Source organism: Oncorhynchus masou, chromosome 14, assembly GCF_036934945.1.
Source record: "Oncorhynchus masou masou isolate Uvic2021 chromosome 14, UVic_Omas_1.1, whole genome shotgun sequence".
Taxonomy (NCBI): Eukaryota; Metazoa; Chordata; class Actinopteri; order Salmoniformes; family Salmonidae; genus Oncorhynchus; species Oncorhynchus masou.
Window position 1 is genome coordinate 34640647 of NC_088225.1, and position 20160 is coordinate 34660806.

Consider the following 20160-nt stretch of genomic DNA (forward strand, 5'->3'; position numbering starts at 1 on the left):
AGACGCACATATCACGTCAACGTTGGTTTGCTAAACTCATGCGCAGAAACACATTATCGGGTCTAACGGTCGTCTCACGCCGAACTGCGCATGTGCAGTCCGTTAAAGGCACTCCTTCGATTTCAAGTATTTTTGACTCAAATAATAACGTGCCAGTTTGTCACTTTCACGAAATTGGAGTAATAACATGTTCAAATACTTAATACATTGGCTCCAATCTAGGTTTTGCCTTTAGATTTCGAGAAAATGAACAACTAAGGAATCATTTTTCACTTCTGACTTCTCAAACCCCAAATCACGGCATCGGTCGACTTCCCACAGTCTTCTTCCCAGCGGTCCCGGTAGACTCGGGATGTTGCGTCTGGGTTTAGGAATTCTGGTTATGTCATTTCCTCATGAAGTTGAAAGTAAGTTTGCAGGCGAATGCACTTACAGAATGGATGTTGAAACTGTGGCGCACATTTCTCTGTAATCATTAGAAGTCTGGTAAAAGTATTGATTTGAAGGAAAGACGAGCAGATTCTGGAAAGTCTAGAGGCAACATACAAACTATTATAAATTTAGGTCGTCATCAGACATCTAATAGTCAAGATTAGGTTTGATCTATGATCACTGATCATCATGTGTGTAGTGCGAGGGAGAACCTTCACTTTAAGAATACACGAAGAAAATATTCTGATCAATTCTAAATAAATTCTATTTAATGACCAGGTGAATGGTAACGTCACTGTTACAAAAAATATACATTTCTAATAAGATTTTAGTACGGTTAGCTGAAGCTGAAGAGTACAAAAAAAATGGAGGATGGAATTTATCCATCTTCTAAAACAGGGCTCTCCGATCCTGTTCCTGGAGAGATACCATCCTGTAGGTTTTCATTACTATTCAAAACTAGTCACCTGATTAAAATAATGAATTGGTTTATAATATAAATCATGCTATTTACAACTGGGATTGGAGAGAAACCCTACCGGAGGGTAGCGCTCCAGAAACAGGGTTGGAGAGAAACCCTACCGGAGGGTAGCGCCCCAGAAACAGGGTTGGAGAGAAACCCTACCGGAGGGTAGAGCTCCTGAAACAGGGTTGGAGTGAAACCCTACCGGAGGGTAGCGCTCCAGAAACAGGGTTGGAGAGAAACCCTACCGGAGGGTGGCGCTCCAGAAACAGGGTTGGAGTGAAACCCGACCGGAGGGTAGCGCTCCAGAAACAGGGTTGGAGTGAAACCCTACGGAGGGTAGCGCCCCAGAAACAGGGTTGGAGTGAAACCCTACGGAGGGTAGCGCTCCAGAAACAGGGTTGGAGAGAAACCCTACCGGAGGGTAGCGCTCCAGAAACAGGGTTGGAGAGAAACCCTACCGGAGGGTGGCGCTCCAGAAACAGGGTTGGAGTGAAACCCTACCGGAGGGTAGCGCTCCAGAAACAGGGTTGGAGTGAAACCCTACCGGAGGGTAGCGCTCCAGAAACAGGGTTGGAGTGAAACCCTACCGGAGGGTAGCGCTCCAGAAACAGGATTGGAGAGACCTTCAATGAAAGACTATTCAAAAGAATACATATGTCGATACAAACGTTGATGTAATAAATTGTGACGTCATTTACATAGTTTGCTGCGTTCCCTCACCTAAAAAAAAATACATCACTGCTTATCATGCCGACCGACCTGATGGCCTCCGTTGAAAATGTTGTAAAAAATATCAGGCCAAGGCAACATTCTCTGTCCTGCTACTGGTAGGACTATAACATTATGTGAACTGACCTGAACAGGTTTAGACTGGTCATCTATGATATGTAGGTTATATACACTACATTCTCTGTCCTGCTACTGGTAGGACTATAACATTATGTGAACTGATCTGAACAGGTTTAGACTGGTCATCTATGATATGTAGGTTATATACACTACATTCTCTGTCCTGCTACTGGTAGGACTATAACATTATGTGAACTGATCTGAACAGGTTTAGACTGGTCATCTATGATATGTAGGTTATAGCTCAGGTATAGACCTTGATCTGCATATCACTACCAACCCACTACTATACATTATAAGCTAGTCTACTTTACATAATATAACATCTACATATCACTAACAACCCACTTCTATACATTATAACCTAGTATACTTTACATAATATAACATATCACTACCAACCCACTACTATACATTATAACCCAGCCTACTTTACATAATATAACATCTATTACTTGATGCAAATAAACTTTCTGAATGGATCAATGATTTCCTCCTCAGATCAATCATGTCCGTTTTAGCCCTTCTGTCTACATTCTCAGATACATTTAGAAAATAACAGATTGAAAGACAATAAATAGCCCACCTTTAAATAATAAAATAAGAATTTGTTCAGACACTTTTAATGAATAAAAATAAGTGTGAGACATGGCCTTATGTTGCTGTACTGTCTATAACTACCTTAACAAACAGTGACTTATTATTATTATTATTATTATTATTGTTGCTGTACTGTCTAGAACTACCTTAACAAACAGTGACTTATTATTATTATTATTGTTGCTGTACTGTCTATAACTACCTTAACAAACAGTGACTTATTATTATTATTATTGTTGTTGTACTGTCTATAACTACCTTAACAAACAGTGACTTATTATTATTATTATTGTTGTTGTACTGTCTATAACTACCTTAACAAACAGTGACTTATTATTATTATTATTATTATTGTTGCTGTACTGTCTATAGCTACCTTAACAAACAGTGACTTATTATTATTATTATTATTGTTGTTGCTGTACTGTCTATAACTACCTTAACAAACAGTGACTTATTATTATTATTGTTGTTGCTGTACTGTCTATAACTACCTTAACAAACAGTGACTTATTATTATTATTATTATTATTGTTGCTGTACTGTCTATAACTACCTTAACAAACAGTGACTTATTATTATTATTGTTGTTGCTGTACTGTCTATAACTACCTTAACAAACAGTGACTTATTATTATTATTATTGTTGTTGCTGTACTGTCTATAACTACCTTAACAAACAGTGACTTATTATTATTATTGTTGTTGCTGTACTGTCTATAACTACCTTAACAAACAGTGACGTATTATTATTACAGACAGTTGCCATGGAGATGAAATGTCTCAACGACATGTTCATGTGATTGCATTAAATCACCTGATTTTTTCTATATGTCTGTTAGTAAATGTTTTATTTCTCAAAAGAGATAATGGATAAATGTGAACAATTGACATTCAGTAATTAGTTGTCACCATATTAACCACAACCAACATGTTGGATCTCTGTTTAGGGGTCAGTGCTCTAAAATGAGTCTCTCTGGGGAGAGAGAGGAGGGGGGCCCTGCCTCTAAAATGCATCTCTCTGGGGGACATGACACCAAAGCTAAGAGGTAAGATGACCATTTATAAAGAATTTATCGAGTTCATTCAAAAAATAAATAGCTATCTGAAGATGAAACACGATATATCCATTGTTTATCAGGAATGGAATGTTGGTATCCTGTATATCTGACTGTGATATGTGGTTGTCTCACCTTGATATCTTAAGATGAATGCACTTACTGTAAATCACTCTGGATAATAGCATCTGCTAAATCAGGGGTTCTCAATCCGGGGTCTGTGGAGGTACCTCAGGGTTTCTCAATCCGGGGTCTGTGGAGGTACTGCAGGGGTTCTCAATTCGGGGTCTGTGGAGGTACTGCAGGGGTTCTCAATCCGGGATCTGTGGAGGTACAGCAGGGGTTCTCAATCCGGGGTCTGTGGAGGTACTGCAGGGGTTCTCAATCCGGGATCTGTGGAGGTACAGCAGGGGTTCTCAATCCGGGGTCTGTGGAGGTACTGCAGGGGTTCTCAATCCGGGGTCTGTGGAGGTACTGCAGGGGTTCTCAATCCGGGGTCTGTGGAGGTACTGCAGGGGTTCTCAATCCGGGGTCTGTGGAGGTACTGCAGGGGTTCTCAATCCGGGGTCTGTGGAGGTACTGCAGGGGTTCCACGGCACCCTGACTGTACTCGTTGCAATGTACAACTCTTCACACCCGTTTAACAACTCTAAATATCTTTGGCATAGTAGGTATCAAGTCCCTTGCCAATAATGTTGCAACGTTGCAACAATGTTCATTTTCATCAAACTCATTTTACACCCTAGATGCCTTCAAATGCCCAATTTATAGCCATGCCCAATTTAGGACTATTATTTAACAATGTGATGTTGTGCTCCAAAGGGACAACTTGAAATAACATGATGTAAACATGTTTATTATTATACACTCTCAAATAACATGATGTAGATAATTAAATCATCAAAAGAAAAACGTGTTTAGAAAACAAGGTTCCTTATAGAGCCAAAAAGGCTTCTATCACTTCCTTATGAAATCAATAAAAGTTATATATTTTGGGGTTCAGTGACAAAGAACCTCCAGAGTTCTGATCAACAAAAGGTTAATGTTTTGAGGATGTGAACCCAGCAGCCCTCCAGTGGTCAGATCAATTCCACCTGTTTTTTCCAGCGCCCGGCCCGGGATTCGAACCAGCCACCTTTCAGTCACAGCTCCAACTCCAACCTGAGTTAATCTTCAAAAATAAGCACGAGTTAATCTTCCAAAATGAAGACAAAATGCTATGCAGTTATACATAATTATTATACATAACTCATTGCCAAAAGCACAAGACATACTGCTGCATGTAGGTCTATATTATTAATGGGTTGATCACATAGAAATATAAAAACATTATTTTTAACTACTGCAATGCAATTACATGTGGCACAGGAACCACTGACTCACAGCCGCTTACGCGCAGAGTGGACTGAGGTGATCTTGGGGAATAACGACGGAGTTTGTTACAGTGTTGAGACACCGAAGTTTACTGTTCAATTTGCTTTTTTCTTTACGGTCAGGGACAGTATGAGTGTAGCCAGATCCTTTTCACTCTCTATCCTTGTTTCATTTTGTGGTTCACCGGATTCATAATCGAGACGAGGGAAAGACGAACGACCTGCTAACTAACCAAGCTAGTCGGTACAGCTCGGTAAACTAGCTAGTTACTCTACCAGCAGCATCCTAGTTATCCTAGCTAGTCGGTACAGCTCGGTAATCTAGCTAGCTACTCTACCAGCAGCATCCTAGTTATCCTAGCTAGTCGGTACAGCTCGGTAAACTAGCTAGTTACTCTACCAGCAGCATCCTAGTTATCCTAGCTAGTCGGTACAGCTCGGTAATCTAGCTAGCTACTCTACCAGCAGCATCCTAGTTATCCTAGCTAGTCGGTACAGCTCGGTAAGCTAGCAAGCTACTCTACCAGCAGCATCCTAGTTATCCTAGCTAGTCGGTACAGCTCGGTAAGCTAGCTAGCTACTCTACCAGCAGCATCCTAGTTACCATAGCTACCACTACATCATCACCGGCTGTCTGCATTTCTTGTGGACCGATGGAGCTCCCCGGTTGTTTCTTCCACCTGTTAAATCCCGGTGAGGCTTCTCCCTCTCTCGTTGACGGATGCTGTCTACCTCTGTCCGGTTCTCCTCACTTCACGAGATGGACGGTAACTTTAGTGTTTAACCCCTGTGTCCAAGGACCAAACTTTTGAATATTATTTTCAGGGCGCCTCAATAGCAGGTATTGAACAGCGAGTAAATAATCACTAGTCAGAACCTCAACCTCAGTATACATTCATTATAAAAATCATCTTAATATCTGATATTGCGAGTAAACAACCTCTGGAGTGCGTCTTCCAGCCCTCCAAGTAATTACATCATTCAACCCTCCCGGTTAGTAAATTTACCTCAACATCCCCCGGAGAGGCAGAGTAACGACACCAGACTTTTAGCGGGGCTGACAACAACGCTCGCGTCGCTTAATGAAATTCGTTATTAAAAATGACACACTGCTCGCGCCATTAACTAACGTCTGGAAGTCAGTTCTATTTGAGACGCAGATCACGCTGCATCTCCTCATTGGTCTCCTCATTGGGTAATAGAAGCAGGTACCCATGTGCCATCTCCTCATTGGTTAATAGAAGCAGGTACCCATGTGCCATCTTATTTAGCAAAAAACATAATTTAACATAAATAAACATAGCTTTTATTAGCTTTTATTGTTTAAAGAAGTTAATTTACATACGTTTCTGAAAATGGATACATAGCTTTTTGGAATTAAACTCTTCTTATGTTTCTCCATCTGAGCTCAGAGAAGATGAGAGATGTAATGTTTGTCTCTGTTGTGTTGAAGACCAATCAAGCAGGAGAGACCAGCCTCCCCTGTTCCCAGCTGTGTGTCCGTGAAGAGTGACCAGTCTATGAATCTACCTATAGAGTTTAGAGAGGGAGACTTTTCTACTGAACAAAGGTAAGAGGAACTCATGGGTCCTGGTCAGTGAGTTAAACAACACTGTCTCTAGTAATTTCTCCTCTCCCATTTTCCAATTTATTGTTGTTGTTTTCATAATCCATAGGCTAATCATATTGGCCATTTCCATAGTCCTAAAACAATATTAAACAAACACAACATTCCCTCCCTGTGTGTGTGTGAATGTGAGTGTGTGTGTGTGTGTGTGTGTGTGTGTGTGTGTGCACTCCCTGGATGTGGAGATGTAAACTCTATCCAGATTGCGTAGTCACTTTTACCCCTACCTACATGTATATATTATCTCAATTATAGTCTCATTATTACCTCAACTACCTGGTACCCTGCACATTGACTCAGTACTGGTTCTCCTTATAGTCTCATTATTACCTCAACTACCTGGTACCCTGCACATTGACTCAATACTGGTTCTCCTTATAGTCTCATTATTCCCTCAACTACCTGGTACCCTGCACATTTTCTCAGTACTGGTTCTCCTTATAGTCTCATTATTGTTTTTTTAGCACATTTTTCGTACTTTTAACTGCATTGTTGGGAAAGAGCTTATCAGTCAGCATTTCACAGTAAAGTGTACACCTGTTGTATTCGGCTCATGTGAGAATTACATTTTGATCTGATTTGAAGCTCATTGGCAGAAACACGTCGTTGGGTGTAATAGTCGTCTCGTGCTGAAGAGATGTTCAGATGTTGAAGCACGGTGGCTAGAAAAACTCCCTAGAAAGTTACGAACATAGGAAGAAACCTAGAGAGGAACCAGGCTCTGAGGGGTGACCAGTCCTCTTCTGGCTGTGCTGGGGAGAGATAATAAGAGAACATGGCCATTAAGTTCAAATCATTCTTCAAGATGTTCAAATGTTCATACCCTACTAGCAGGGTCAAACAATAATCACAGTGGTTATTGAGGGTGCGATTGGTCAGTACCTCAGGAGTAAACCTGCCTCACCCAATGTGATACGGAATCACTATTATTTTTCATTTTAGAACACATTCAAGAACCACCAGAAGCTAATCAGCTAATTAGCTACAAGCTATACGACTGGTCTGCTGACGTATATTCTATCCTCTGTGCCTTCAACCGGCCTCCGTCTGAGCAGACCCCCTACCACCCCCAGGCTACTAACTTTAAACGCCGTGTCGCCCGTGTGCTAGCGTAGTGGCGGCTTCCCTGTTCCATCTACTGCTGCCCCCTGGGCACTATGATCACTTGGCTACATAGCTGATGCTTGCTGGACACTATGATCACTTGGCCACATAGCTGATGCCTGCGGGACACTATGATCACTTGGCCACTTTGCTGATGCCTGCTGGACACGATGATCATTTGGCCACATAGCTGATGTCTGCCAGACTGTCCATTATCACGGTACTCCATTCTGTTTATACATTTTTTATCTGTCGGCCCCGGCCGCGAACTCAGGCTCTGTGTGTAGTTAATCCGACCCTCTCTGCCTCATCATCGCCATTTCAACTGCTGTTGTTGTGTTAGCTGATTAGCTGTTGTTATCTCACCTGTTGTTTTAGCTAGCTCCCCCCAATCAACACCTGCAATTTATGCCTCACAGGTGTTGATTGTGTTTTTGCCTCGATTTATGCCTCGCCTCGCGACTTTATGCCTCGCTGTATGTCTCTCTCAAATGTCAATATGCCTTGTACAGTGCCTTGCGAAAGTATTCGGCCACCTTGAACTTTGCGACCTTTTGCCACATTTCAGGCTTCAAACATAAAGATATAAAACTGTATTTTTTTGTGAAGAATCAACAACATGTGGGACACCATCATGAAGTGGAACGACATTTATTGGATATTTCAAACTTTTTTAACATATCAAAAACTGAAAAATTGGGCGTGCAAAATTATTCAGCCCCCTTAAGTTAATACTTTGTAGCGCCACCTTTTGCTGTGATTACAGCTGTAAGTCGCTTGGGGTATGTCTCTATCAGTTTTGCACATCGAGAGACTGAAATTTTTTCCCATTCCTCCTTGCAAAACAGCTCGAGCTCAGTGAGGTTGGATGGAGATCATTTGTGAACAGTAGTTTTCAGTTCTTTCCACAGATTCTCGATTGGATTCAGGTCTGGACTTTGACTTGGCCATTCTAACACCTGGCTATGTTTATTTTTGAACCATTCCATTGTAGATTTTGCTTTATGTTTTGGATCATTGTCTTGTTGGAAGACAAATCTCCGTCCCAGTCTCAGGTCTTTTGCAGACTCCATCAGGTTTTCTTCCAGAATTGTCCTGGATTTGGCTCCATCCATCTTCCCATCAATTTTAACCATCTTCCCTGTCCCTGCTGAAGAAAAGCAGGCCCAAACCATGATGCTGCCACCACCATGTTTGACAGTGGGGATGGTGTGTTCAGGGTGATGAGCTGTGTTTCTTTTACGCCAAACATAACGTTTTGCATTGTTGCCAAAAAGTTCAATTTTGGTTTCATCTGACCAGAGCACCTTCTTCCACATGTTTGGTGTGTCTCCCAGGTGGCTTGTGGCAAACTTTAAATGACACTTTCTATGGATATCTTTAAGAAATGGCTTTCTTCTTGCCACTCTTCCATAAAGGCCAGATTTGTGCAATATACGACTGATTGTTGTCCTATGGACAGAGTCTCCCACCTCAGCTGTAGATCTCTGCAGTTCATCCAGAGTGATCATGGGCCTCTTGGCTGCATCTCTGATCAGTCTTCTCCTTGTATGAGCTGAAAGTTTAGAGGGACGGCCAGGTCTTGGTAGATTTGCAGTGGTCTGATACTCCTTCCATTTCAATATTATCGCTTGCACAGTGCTCCTTGGGATGTTTAAAGCTTGGGAAATCTTTTTGTATCCAAATCTGGTTTTAAACTTTTTCACAACAGTATCTCGGACCTGCCTGGTGTGTTCCTTGTTCTTCATGATGCTCTCTGCGCTTTTAACGGACCTCTGAGACATATCACAGTGCAGGTGCATTTATACGGAGACTTGATTACACACAGGTGGATTGTATTTATCATCATTAGTCATTTAGGTCAACATTGGATCATTCAGAGATCCTCACTGAACTTCTGGAGAGAGTTTGCTGCACTGAAAGTAAAGGGGCTGAATAATTTTTCAGTTTTTGATTTGTTAAAAAAGTTTGAAATGTCCAATAAATGTTATTCCACTTCATGATTGTGTCCCACTTGTTGTTGATTCTTCACAAAAAAATACAGTTTTATATCTTTATGTTTGAAGCCTGAAATGTGGCAAAAGGTCGCAAAGTTCAAGGGGGCCGAATACTTTCGCAAGGCACTGTATACTGTTGTTCAGGTTAGTTATCATTGTTTTAGTTTACAATGGAGCCCCTAGTTCCACTCTTCATACCTCTGATACCTCCTTTGTCCCACCTCCCACACATGTGGTGACCTCACCCATTATAACCAGCATCTCCGCTCTACCCACACCCCACCATACCCCTGTCTGCACATTATGCCCTGAATATATTCTACCACGCCCAGAAATCTGCTCCTTTTATTCTTTGTCCCCAACGCTCTAGGCGACCAGTTTTGATAGCCTTTAGCCGCACCCTCATCCTACTCCTCCTCTGTTCCTCGGGTGATGTGGAGGTAAACCCAGGCCCTGGATGTCCCCAGGCACCCTCATTTGTTGACTTCTGTGATCGAAAAAGCCTTGGTTTCATGCATGTCAACATCAGAAGCCTCCTCCCTAAGTTTGTTTCACTCACTGCTTTAGCACAATCTACCAACCCTGATGTCCTTTCCATGTCTGAATCCTGGCGAAGGAAGGCCACCAAAAATTCTGAGATTTCCATACCCAACTATAGCATTTTCCGTCAAGATAGAACTGCCAAAGGGGGAGGAGTTGCAGTCTACTGCAGAGATAGCCTGCAAAGTAATGTCATACTTTCCAGGTCCATACCCAAACAGTTCGAAATTCTCATTTTAAAAATTAATCTCTCCAGAAATAAGTCTCTCACTGTTGCCACCTGCTACCGACCCCCCTCAGCTCCCAGCTGTGCCCTGGACACCATTTGTGAATTGATCGCCCCCCATCTAGCTTCAGAGTTTGTTCTGTTAGGTGACCTACACTGGGATATGCTTAACACCCCGGCAGTCCTACAATCTAAGCTAGATGCCGTCAATCTCAGACAAATCATCAAGGAACCCACCAGCTACAACCCTAAATCTGTAAACATGGGCACCCTCATAGACATTATCCTGACCAACTTGCCCTCCAAATACACCTCTGCTGTCTTCAATCAGGATCTCAGCGATCACTTCCTCATTGCCTGTATCCGCTACGGGTCCGCGGTCAAATGCCCACCCCTCATCACTGTCAAACACTCCCTAAAACACTTCTGCGAGCAGGCCTTTCTAATCGACCTGGTCCGGGTATCCTGGAAGGATATTGACCTCAATCCCGTCAGTTGAGGATGCCAGGTCATTCAATAAAAGTAACTTCCTCACCATCTTAGATAAGCATGCTCTGTTCAAAAATGCAGAACTAAGAACAGATATAGCCCTTGGTTCACTCCAGACCTGACTGCCCTCGACCAGCACAAAAAAATCCTGTGGCGGACTGCAATAGCATCGAATAGTCCCCGTGATATGCAACTGTTCAGGGAAGTCAGGAACCAATACACGCAGTCAGTCAGGAAAGCAAAGGCCAGCTTTTTCAAGCAGAAATTTGAATCCTGTAGCTCTAACTCCAAAACGTTCTGGGACCCTGTAAAGTCCATGGAGAACAAGAGCGCCTCCTCCCAGTTGCCCACTGCACTGAGGCTCGGTAACATGGTCACCACAGATAAATCCATGATAATCGAAAACTTCAACAAGCATTTCTCAACGGCTGGCCATGCCTTCCTCCTGGCTACTCCAACCCCGGCCAACAGCTCTGCCACCCCCGCAGCTACTCGCCCAAGCCTCCCCAGCTTCTCCTTTACCCAAATCCAGATAGCAGATGTTCTGAAAGAGCTGCCAAACCTGGACCGGTACAAATCAGCTAAGCTTGACAATCTGGACCCTCTATTTCTGAAACTATCCGCCTCCATTATCGCAACCCCTATTACCAGCCTTTTCATCCCGAAGGATTGGAATGCTGCCGCGGTCATCCCCCTCTTCAAAGGGTGAGACACACTGGACCCAAACTGTTACAGACCTATATCCACCCTGCCCTGCCTATCTAAGGTCTTCAAAAGCCAAGTTAACAAACAGGTCACTGACCATCTCGAATCCAACCATACCTTCTCCGTGTGCAATCCGGGTTTCCGAGCCGGTCACGGGTGCACCTCAACCACGCTCAAGGTATTAAACGATATCATAACCGCCATCGATAAAAGACAGTACTGTGCAGCCGTCTTCATCGACCTGGCCAAGGCTTTCGACTCTATCAATCACCATATTCTTATCGGCAGACTCAGTAGCCTCGGTTTTTCTGATGACTGCCTTGCCTGGTTCACCAATTACTTTGCAGACAGAGTTCAATGTGTCAAATCGGAGGGCACGTTGTCCGGTCCTCTGGCAGTCTCTATGGGGCTACCACAGGGTTCAATTCTCGGGCCGACTCTTTTCTCTGTATATATCAATGATGTTGCTTTTGCTGCGGGCGATTCCCTGATCTACCTCTATGCAGATGACACCATTCTGTATACTTCTAGCCCTTCCTTGGACACTGTGCTATCTAACCTCCAAACGAGCTTCAATGCCATACAACACTCCTTCCGTGGCCTCCAACTGCTCTCAAACGCTAGTAAAACCAAATGCAATTACATGCAAATGCCAATTACATGCAACAAGGGAGATATTTCTTCCACACAGAGTAAATACTCCTGGTATATACCAGGTATCTAATCACAGAGTAAATACTCCTGGTCTATACCAGGTATCTAATCACAGAGTAAATACTCCTGGTATTGATAGCGTGTTTGTGTTCAAAATGTTAAACACAGGTTCTACAAATCCCAGGGCACAAAACAGACAAGGTTTTAAAAATCTAACTTTTAAAAGTTTGTATTCTGTTAACTCATACTCAAATAATGTTGTTGACATGTCCTTTACTCATATTCGTGGTCATAGCATAAATTGGAGAGAAAACAATTCAAAAACTCCATCCCAAACTTGAATCTCAATCTGACCGTATAAAAAATGCTGCTATTTCCTCATAGAACATGATGTCATGTTCGCTCTTTGGCAGAGCTGACCAATCAGCGGTCTATTTATGAGAATATTTGCAATGATCGTTATACGCCCACAGTATTCTGTTGTTGGGGTACACCCACACCATTCCCATTCAGCATACTCTCCTGACCTCTGGCAGTTGTTATGTACTTGAGTGAAGACCCAAAAGCGGTTTTAACAGAAAACAGAGTTCTTTAATGAAAAACAGGAATGGCATAAATCCTCTTCCAACGTTGACAATGGAACAAAAAGAACGTAGTATAGTGCAGGATGCACCTGCCAGGCAGACTCCGACAGGATAGGACAAGGTGGAAGCAAACGAGACGACAGCTTGCTTCTGGCATCAAAAACACAAACAAGAATCAGACACTGAAAGTAGCAGGAACAGAGAGAGAAATAGAGACCTAATCAGAGGGGGAAGAGAGAACAGGTGTGAAAGAGTGAATGCTAGTTAGCTAGTTAGGGGAGATGTAGAACAGCTGAAGAATGAGAGACAGAGAAGGTAACCTAAAAAGACCAGCAGAGAGAGACAGAGTGAAGAGAAAGGACAGGAACAGACATAACAAGACATGACAGTACCCCCCCCCCACTCACCGAGCGCCTCCTGGCGCACTCGAGGAGGAAACCTGGCGGCAACGGAGGAAATCATCGATCAGCGAACGGTCCAGCACGTCCCGAGAGGGAACCCAACTCCTCTCCTCAGGACCGTACCCCTCCCAATCCACTAGGTACTGATGACCACGGCCCCGAGGGCGCATGTCCAAAATCTTACGAACCCTGTAGATGGGTGCGCCCTCGACAAGGATGGGGGGGGACGAGCGGGGGCGCGAAGAACGGGCTTAACACAGGAGACATGGAAGACCGGGTGAACGCGACGAAGATAGCGCGGAGAAGAAGTCGCACTGCGACATGATTAATGACCTGGGAAATACGGAACGGACCAATGAACCGCGGGGCCAACTTGCGAGAAGCTGTCTTAAGGGGAAGGTTCTGAGTGGAGAGCCATACTCTCTGACCGCAACAATATCTAGGACTCTTGGTCCTACGCTTATTAGCGGCCCTCACAGTCTGCGCCCTATTACGGCAAAGTGCCGACCTGACCCCCTTCCAGGTGCGCTCGCAACGCTGGACAAAAGCCTGAGCGGAGGGGACGCAGGACTCGGCGAGCTGAGATGAGAACAGCGGAGGCTGGTACCCGAGGCTACTCTGAAAAGGAGATAGACCGGTAGCAGACGAGGGAAGCGAGTTGTGGGCGTACTCTGCCCAGGGGAGCTGTTCTGACCAAGACGCAGGGTTACGAAAAGAAAGACTGCGTAAAATGCGACCAACAGTCTGATTGGCCCGTTCGGCTTGACCGTTAGACTGGGGATGAAAGCCGGACGAGAGACTGACGGAAGCCCCAATCAAACGGCAAAACTCCCTCCAAAATTGAGACGTGAACTGCGGGCCTCTGTCGGAAACGACGTCAGACGGAAGGCCATGAATTCGGAAAACATTCTCGATAATGATCTGAGCCGTCTCCTTAGCAGAAGGGAGCTTAGCGAGAGGAATGAAATGAGCCGCCTTAGAGAATCTATCGACAACCGTAAGAATAACTGTCTTCCCCGCTGAAGAAGGCAGTCCGGTGATGAAATCTAAAGCGATGTGAGACCACGGTCGAGAGGGAATGGGAAGCGGTCTGAGACGGCCGGCAGGAGGAGAGTTCCCAGATTTAGTCTGCGCGCAGACCGAACAAGCGGCGACAAATCGACGCGCGTCACGTTCCCGAGTGGGCCACCAGAAACGCTGGCGAATGGAAGCGAGCGTACCCCGAACGCCGGGGTGGCCGGCTAACTTGGCAGAGTGGGCCCACTGAAGAACGGCCGGACGAGTAGGAACGGGAACGAACAGAAGGTTCCTAGGACAAGCTCGCGGCGACGGAGTGTGAGCGAGTGCTTGCTTTACCTGCCTCTCAATTCCCCAGACAGTCAACCCGACAACACGCCCTTCAGGGAGAATCCCCTCGGGGTCGGTGGAGACCTCATAAGAACTGAAGAGACGAGATAAAGCATCAGGCTTGGTGTTTTTGAGCCCGGACGATAAGAAATAACAAACTCGAAACGAGCGAAAAACAGAGCCCAACGAGCCTGACGCGCATTAAGTCGTTTGGCTGAACGGATGTACTCAAGGTTCCTATGGTCAGTCCAAACGACAAAAGGAACGGTCGCCCCCTCCAACCACTGTCGCCATTCGCCTAGGGCTAAGCGGATGGCGAGCAGTTCGCGATTACCAACATCATAGTTACGTTCTGACGGCGATAAGCGATGAGAGAAAAACGCGCAAGGATGGACCTTGCCGTCAGAGAGAGAGCGCTGAGAAAGAATGGCTCCCACGCCCACCTCTGACGCGTCAACCTCAACAACAAACTGACTAGAGATGTCAGGTGTAACAAGAATAGGTGCAGATGTAAAACGATTCTTAAGAAGATCAAAAGCTCCCTGGGCGGAAACGGACCACTTAAAGCACGTCTTAACAGAAGTAAGGGCTGTGAGGGGAGCTGCCACCTGACCGAAATTACGGATGAAACGACGATAGAAATTAGCGAAGCCCAGAAAGCGCTGCAGCTCGACGCGTGACTTAGGAACGGGCCAATCAATGACAGCCTGGACCTTAGCGGGATCCATCTTAATGCCCTCAGCGGAAATAACGGAACCGAGAAAAGGGACAGAGGCGGCATGAAAAGTGCACTTCTCAGCCTTCACATAAAGACAGTTCTCCAAAAGGCGCTGGAGGACGCGTCGCACGTGCTGAACATGAATCGAGAGAGACGGTGAAAAAATCAGGATATCGTCCATGTAAACGAAAACAAAAATGTTCAGCATGTCTCTCAGGACGTCGTTAACTAGTGCCTGAAAGACAGCTGGAGCGTTAACGAGGCCGAAAGGAAGAACCCGGTATTCAAAGTGCCCTAACGGAGTGTTAAACGCCGTCTTCCACTCGTCCCCCTCCCTGATGCGCACGAGATGGTAGGCGTTACGAAGGTCCAATTTGGTGAAAAACCTGGCTCCCTGCAGGATCTCGAAGGCTGAAGACATAAGAGGAAGCGGATAACGATTCTAAACTGTTATGTCATTCAGCCCTCGATAATCCACGCATGGGCGCAGGGACCCGTCCTTCTTCTGAACAAAAAAAACCCCCGCTCCGGCGGGAGAGGAGGAGGAGACTATGGTACCGGCGTCGAGCGAAACCGACAAATAATCCTCGAGAGCCTTACGTTCGGGAGCCGACAGAGAGTATAATCTACCCCGGGGGGGAGTAGTTCCCGGAAGGAGATCAATACTACAGTCATACGACCGGTGTGGAGGGAGAGAAGTGGCCTTGGAACGACTGAACACCGTGCGCAGATCGTGATACTCCTCCGGCACCCCTGTCAAATCGCCAGGCTCCTCCTGTGAAGAAGAGACAGAGGAAACAGGAGGGATAGCAGACATTAAACAGGTCACATGACAAGAAACATTCCAGGATAGGATAGTATTACTAGACCAATTAATAGAAGGGTTATGGCGCACTAGCCAGGGATGACCCAAAACAACAGGTGTAAAAGGTGAACGAAAAATTAAAAAAGAAATGGTTTCGCTATGATTACCAGAGACAGTGAGGGTTAAAGGCAGCGTCTCACGCTGAATCTTGGGGAGAGAACTACCATCTAAAGCGAACAAGGCCGTGGGCTCACCTAACTGTCTGAGAGGAATGTCATGTTCCCGAGCCCAGGTCTCGTCCATAAAACAGCCCTCCGCCCCAGAGTCTATCAAGGCACTGCAGGAAGCAGATGAACCGGGCCAGCGGAGATGGATCGGAAAGGTAGTGCGTGATCCAGAAGGAGAGGCCTGAGTAGTTGCGCTCACCAGTAGCCCTCCCCTTACTGATGAGCTCTGGCTTTTACTGGACATGAGGTGACAAAATGACCAGCGGAGCCGCAGTAAAGACAGAGGCGATTGGTGATTCTCCGTTCCCTCTCCTTGGCCGAGATGCGGATACCCCCCAGCTGCATAGGCTCAGCATCCGAGCCGGCGGAGGAGGGTGGCAGTGATGCGGCAGGTGGCAGTGATGTGGAGAGGGGAGCAACGGAGAACGCAAGCTCCTTTCCACGAGCTCGGCGACGAAGATCAAACCGTCGCTCTATGCGAATAGCGAGGGCTATTAAGGAGTCCAGACTGGAAGGAACCTCCCGGGAGAGGATCTCATCCTTAACCTCGACGAGGAGACCCTCCAGAAAACGAGCGAGCAAAGTCGGCTCGTTCCAGTCACTAGAGGCAGCGAGAGTGCGAAACTCAATAGAATAATCCGTTATGGATCGATTCCCCTGACATAGGGAAGACAGGGCCCTGGAAGCCTCCTCCCCAAAAACAGAACGGTCAAAAACCCGTATCATCTCCTCCTTAAAGTCCTGAAACTGGTTAATACACTCAGCCCTCGCCTCCCAGATTGCCGTGCCCCACTCACGCGCCCGTCCGGTAAGGAGAGAAATGACGTAGGCGATGCGGGCTGCGCTCCTGGAGTAAGTGTTGGGCTGGATAGAGAACACCACATCACACTGAGTGAGGAATGAGCGGCACTCAGTGGGCTCCCCAGAGTAACAGGGCGGGTTGTTGATCCTGGGCTCCGGAGACTCGGAAACCCTGGAAGTGGGCGGTGGATCGAGGTGGAGTTGGTGAACCTGTCTTGTGAGGTCGGAGACTTGGACGGCCAGGGTCTCAACGGCATGTCGAGCAGCAGACAATTCCTCCTCGTGTCTGCCTAGCATCGCTCCCTGGATCTCGACGGCGGAGTGAAAAGGGTCCGGAGCCGCTGGGTCCATTCTTGGTCTGATTCTTCTGTTATGTACTTGAGTGAAGACCCAAAAGCGGTTTTAACAGAAAACAGAGTTCTTTAATGAAAAACAGGAATGGCATAAATCCTCTTCCAACGTTGACAATGGAACAAAAAGAACGTAGTATAGTGCAGGATGCACCTGCCAGGCAGACTCCGACAGGATAGGACAAGGTGGAAGCAAACGAGACGACAGCTTGCTTCTGGCATCAAAAACACAAACAAGAATCAGACACTGAAAGTAGCAGGAACAGAGAGAGAAATAGAGACCTAATCAGAGGGGGAAGAGAGAACAGGTGTGAAAGAGTGAATGAGCTAGTTAGGGGGGATGTAGAACAGCTGAAGAATGAGAGACAGAGAAGGTAACCTAAAAAGACCAGCAGAGAGAGACAGAGTGAAGAGAAAGGACAGGAACAGACATAACAAGACATGACAGGCAGTATCTATGGGGGTGCCACAGGGTTCAATTCTCGGGCCGACTCTTTTCTCTGTATATATCAATGATGTCGCTCTTGCTGCTGGTGATTCTCTGATCCATCTCTATGCAGACAACACCATTCTGTATACTTCTAAATCAAATCAAATCAAATTTTATTTGTCACATACACATGGTTAGCAGATGTTAATGCGAGTGTAGCGAAATGCTTGTGCTTCTAGTTCCGACAATGCAGTAATAACCAACAAGTAATCTAACTAACAATTCCAAAACAAATTTCTTATACACAGTGTTAGGGGATAAAGAATATGTGCATAAAGATATGAATGAGTGATGGTGCAGAGCAGCAAAGGCAAGATACAGTAGATGGTATCGAGTACAGTATACAGTGTCTTGCGAAAGTATTCGGCCACCTTGAACTTTGCGACCTTTTGCCACATTTCAGGCTTCAAACATAAATATATAAAACTGTATTTTTTTGTGAAGAATCAACAACAAGTGGGACACAATCATGAAGTGGAACGACATTTATTCGATATTTCAAACTTTTTTAACAAATCAAAAACTGAAAAAGTGGGCGTGCAAAATTATTCAGCCCACTAAAGTTAATACTTTGTAGCGCCACCTTTTGCTGCGATTACAGCTGTAAGTCGCTTGGGGTATGTCTCTATCAGTTTTGCACATCGAGAGACTGAAATTTTTTCCCATTCCTCCTTACAAAACTGCTCGAGATCAGTGAGGTTGGATGGAGAGCATTTGTGAACAGCAGTTTTCAGTTCTTTCCACAGATTCTCGATTGGATTCAGGTCTGGACTTTGTAATGTAATATTTGTAATGATCATTATAGGCCCACTGCATTCTGTTGTTGTGGTACGACCACACCATTCCCATTCAACAGAATATTGGTTTCTCAAATGATGCCATCGATAAGAAACATTACTGTGCAGCCGTATTCATTGATCTGGCCAAGGCTTTCGACTCTGTCAATCACCGCATCCTCATCGGCAGACTCGACAGCCTTGGTTTCTCAAATGATTGCCTCGCCTGGTTCACCAACTAATTCTCTGATATAGTTCAGTGTGTCAAATCGGAGGGTCTGCTGTCCGGACCTCTGGCAGTCTCTATGGAGGTGCCACAGGGTTCAATTCTTGGACTGACCCTCTTCTCTGTATACATCAATGAGGTCGCTCTTGCTGCTGGTGAGTCTCTGATCCACCTCTACGCAGACAACACTATTCTGTATACTTCTGGCCCTTCTTTGGACACTGTGTTAACAACCCTCCAGGCAAGCTTCAATGCCATACAACTCTCCTTCCGTGGCCTCCAATTGCTCTTAAATACAAGTAAAACTAAATGCATGCTCTTCAACCGATCGCTGCCTGCACCTGCCCGCCTGTCCAACATCACTACTCTGGACAGCTCCGACTTAGAATATGTGGACAACTACACATATCTAGGTGTCTGGTTAGACTGTTAACTCTCCTTCCAGGCTCACATTAAGCATCTCCAATCCAAAATTAAATCTAGAATCAGCTTCCTATTTCGCAACAAAGCCTCCTTCACTCATGCTGGCAAACATACCCTTGTAAAACTGACTAGCCTACCGATCCTTGACTTCGGCGATGTCAATTACAAAATTGCCTCCAACACTCTACTCAGCAAACTGGATGTAGTCTATCACAGTGCAATCCGTTTTGTCACCAAAGCCCCATACACTACCCACCACTGCGACCTGTATGCTGTTGTTGGCTGGCCCTCACTACATATTTGCCGGCAAACCCACTGGCTTCAGGTCATGTGTAAGTCTATGCTAGGTAAAACCACGCCTTATCTTAGCTCACTGATCACAAACACAGAACATAAAGCCAACACAAACTTAGTCCCAGATATAAATCAAATTGATCACATACACAGGGTTAGCAGATGTTTTTGGTCACATACACATGGTTAGCAGATGTTATTGGTTACATACACATGGTTAGCAGGTGTTATTAGTTACATACACATGGTTAGCATATGTTATTGGTCACATACACATGGTTAGCAGATGTTATTGGTCACATACACAGGGTTAGCAGATGTTATTGGTTACATACACATGGTTAGCAGGTGTTATTAGTTACATACACATGGTTAGCATATGTTATTGGTCACATACACATGGTTAGCAGATGTTATTGGTCACATACACAGGGTTAGCAGATGTTATTGGTTACATACACATGGTTAGCAGATGTTATTGGTTACATACACATGGTTAGCAGATGTTATTGGTTACATACACATGGTTAGCAGATGTTATTGGTCACATACACATGGTTAGCAGATGTTATTCACATACACTGGGTTAGCAGATGTT

At 45.1% G+C, this 20160-nt stretch overlaps 1 protein-coding gene and 1 long non-coding RNA gene across 3 annotated transcripts in view; one reads left to right on the plus strand and one right to left on the minus strand.

The window, feature by feature from the left end:
• LOC135554802 (NACHT, LRR and PYD domains-containing protein 3-like) overlaps positions 1-20160 on the minus strand; it is a 207778-nt gene that overhangs the window by 39857 nt on the left and 147761 nt on the right. The window lies entirely within an intron of this gene.
• Positions 1-20160, plus strand: part of LOC135554805 (uncharacterized) — a 66096-nt gene that overhangs the window by 6203 nt on the left and 39733 nt on the right. The window contains exons 4-5 of one of the 2 annotated variants that reach the window (XR_010457744.1): positions 3298-3396; positions 6232-8071. This is a non-coding gene — a long non-coding RNA (uncharacterized LOC135554805). Of the gene's footprint in view, positions 1-3297; positions 3397-6231; positions 8072-20160 lie in introns of those variants that run through there. The other variant, XR_010457745.1, reaches the window with a different exon arrangement.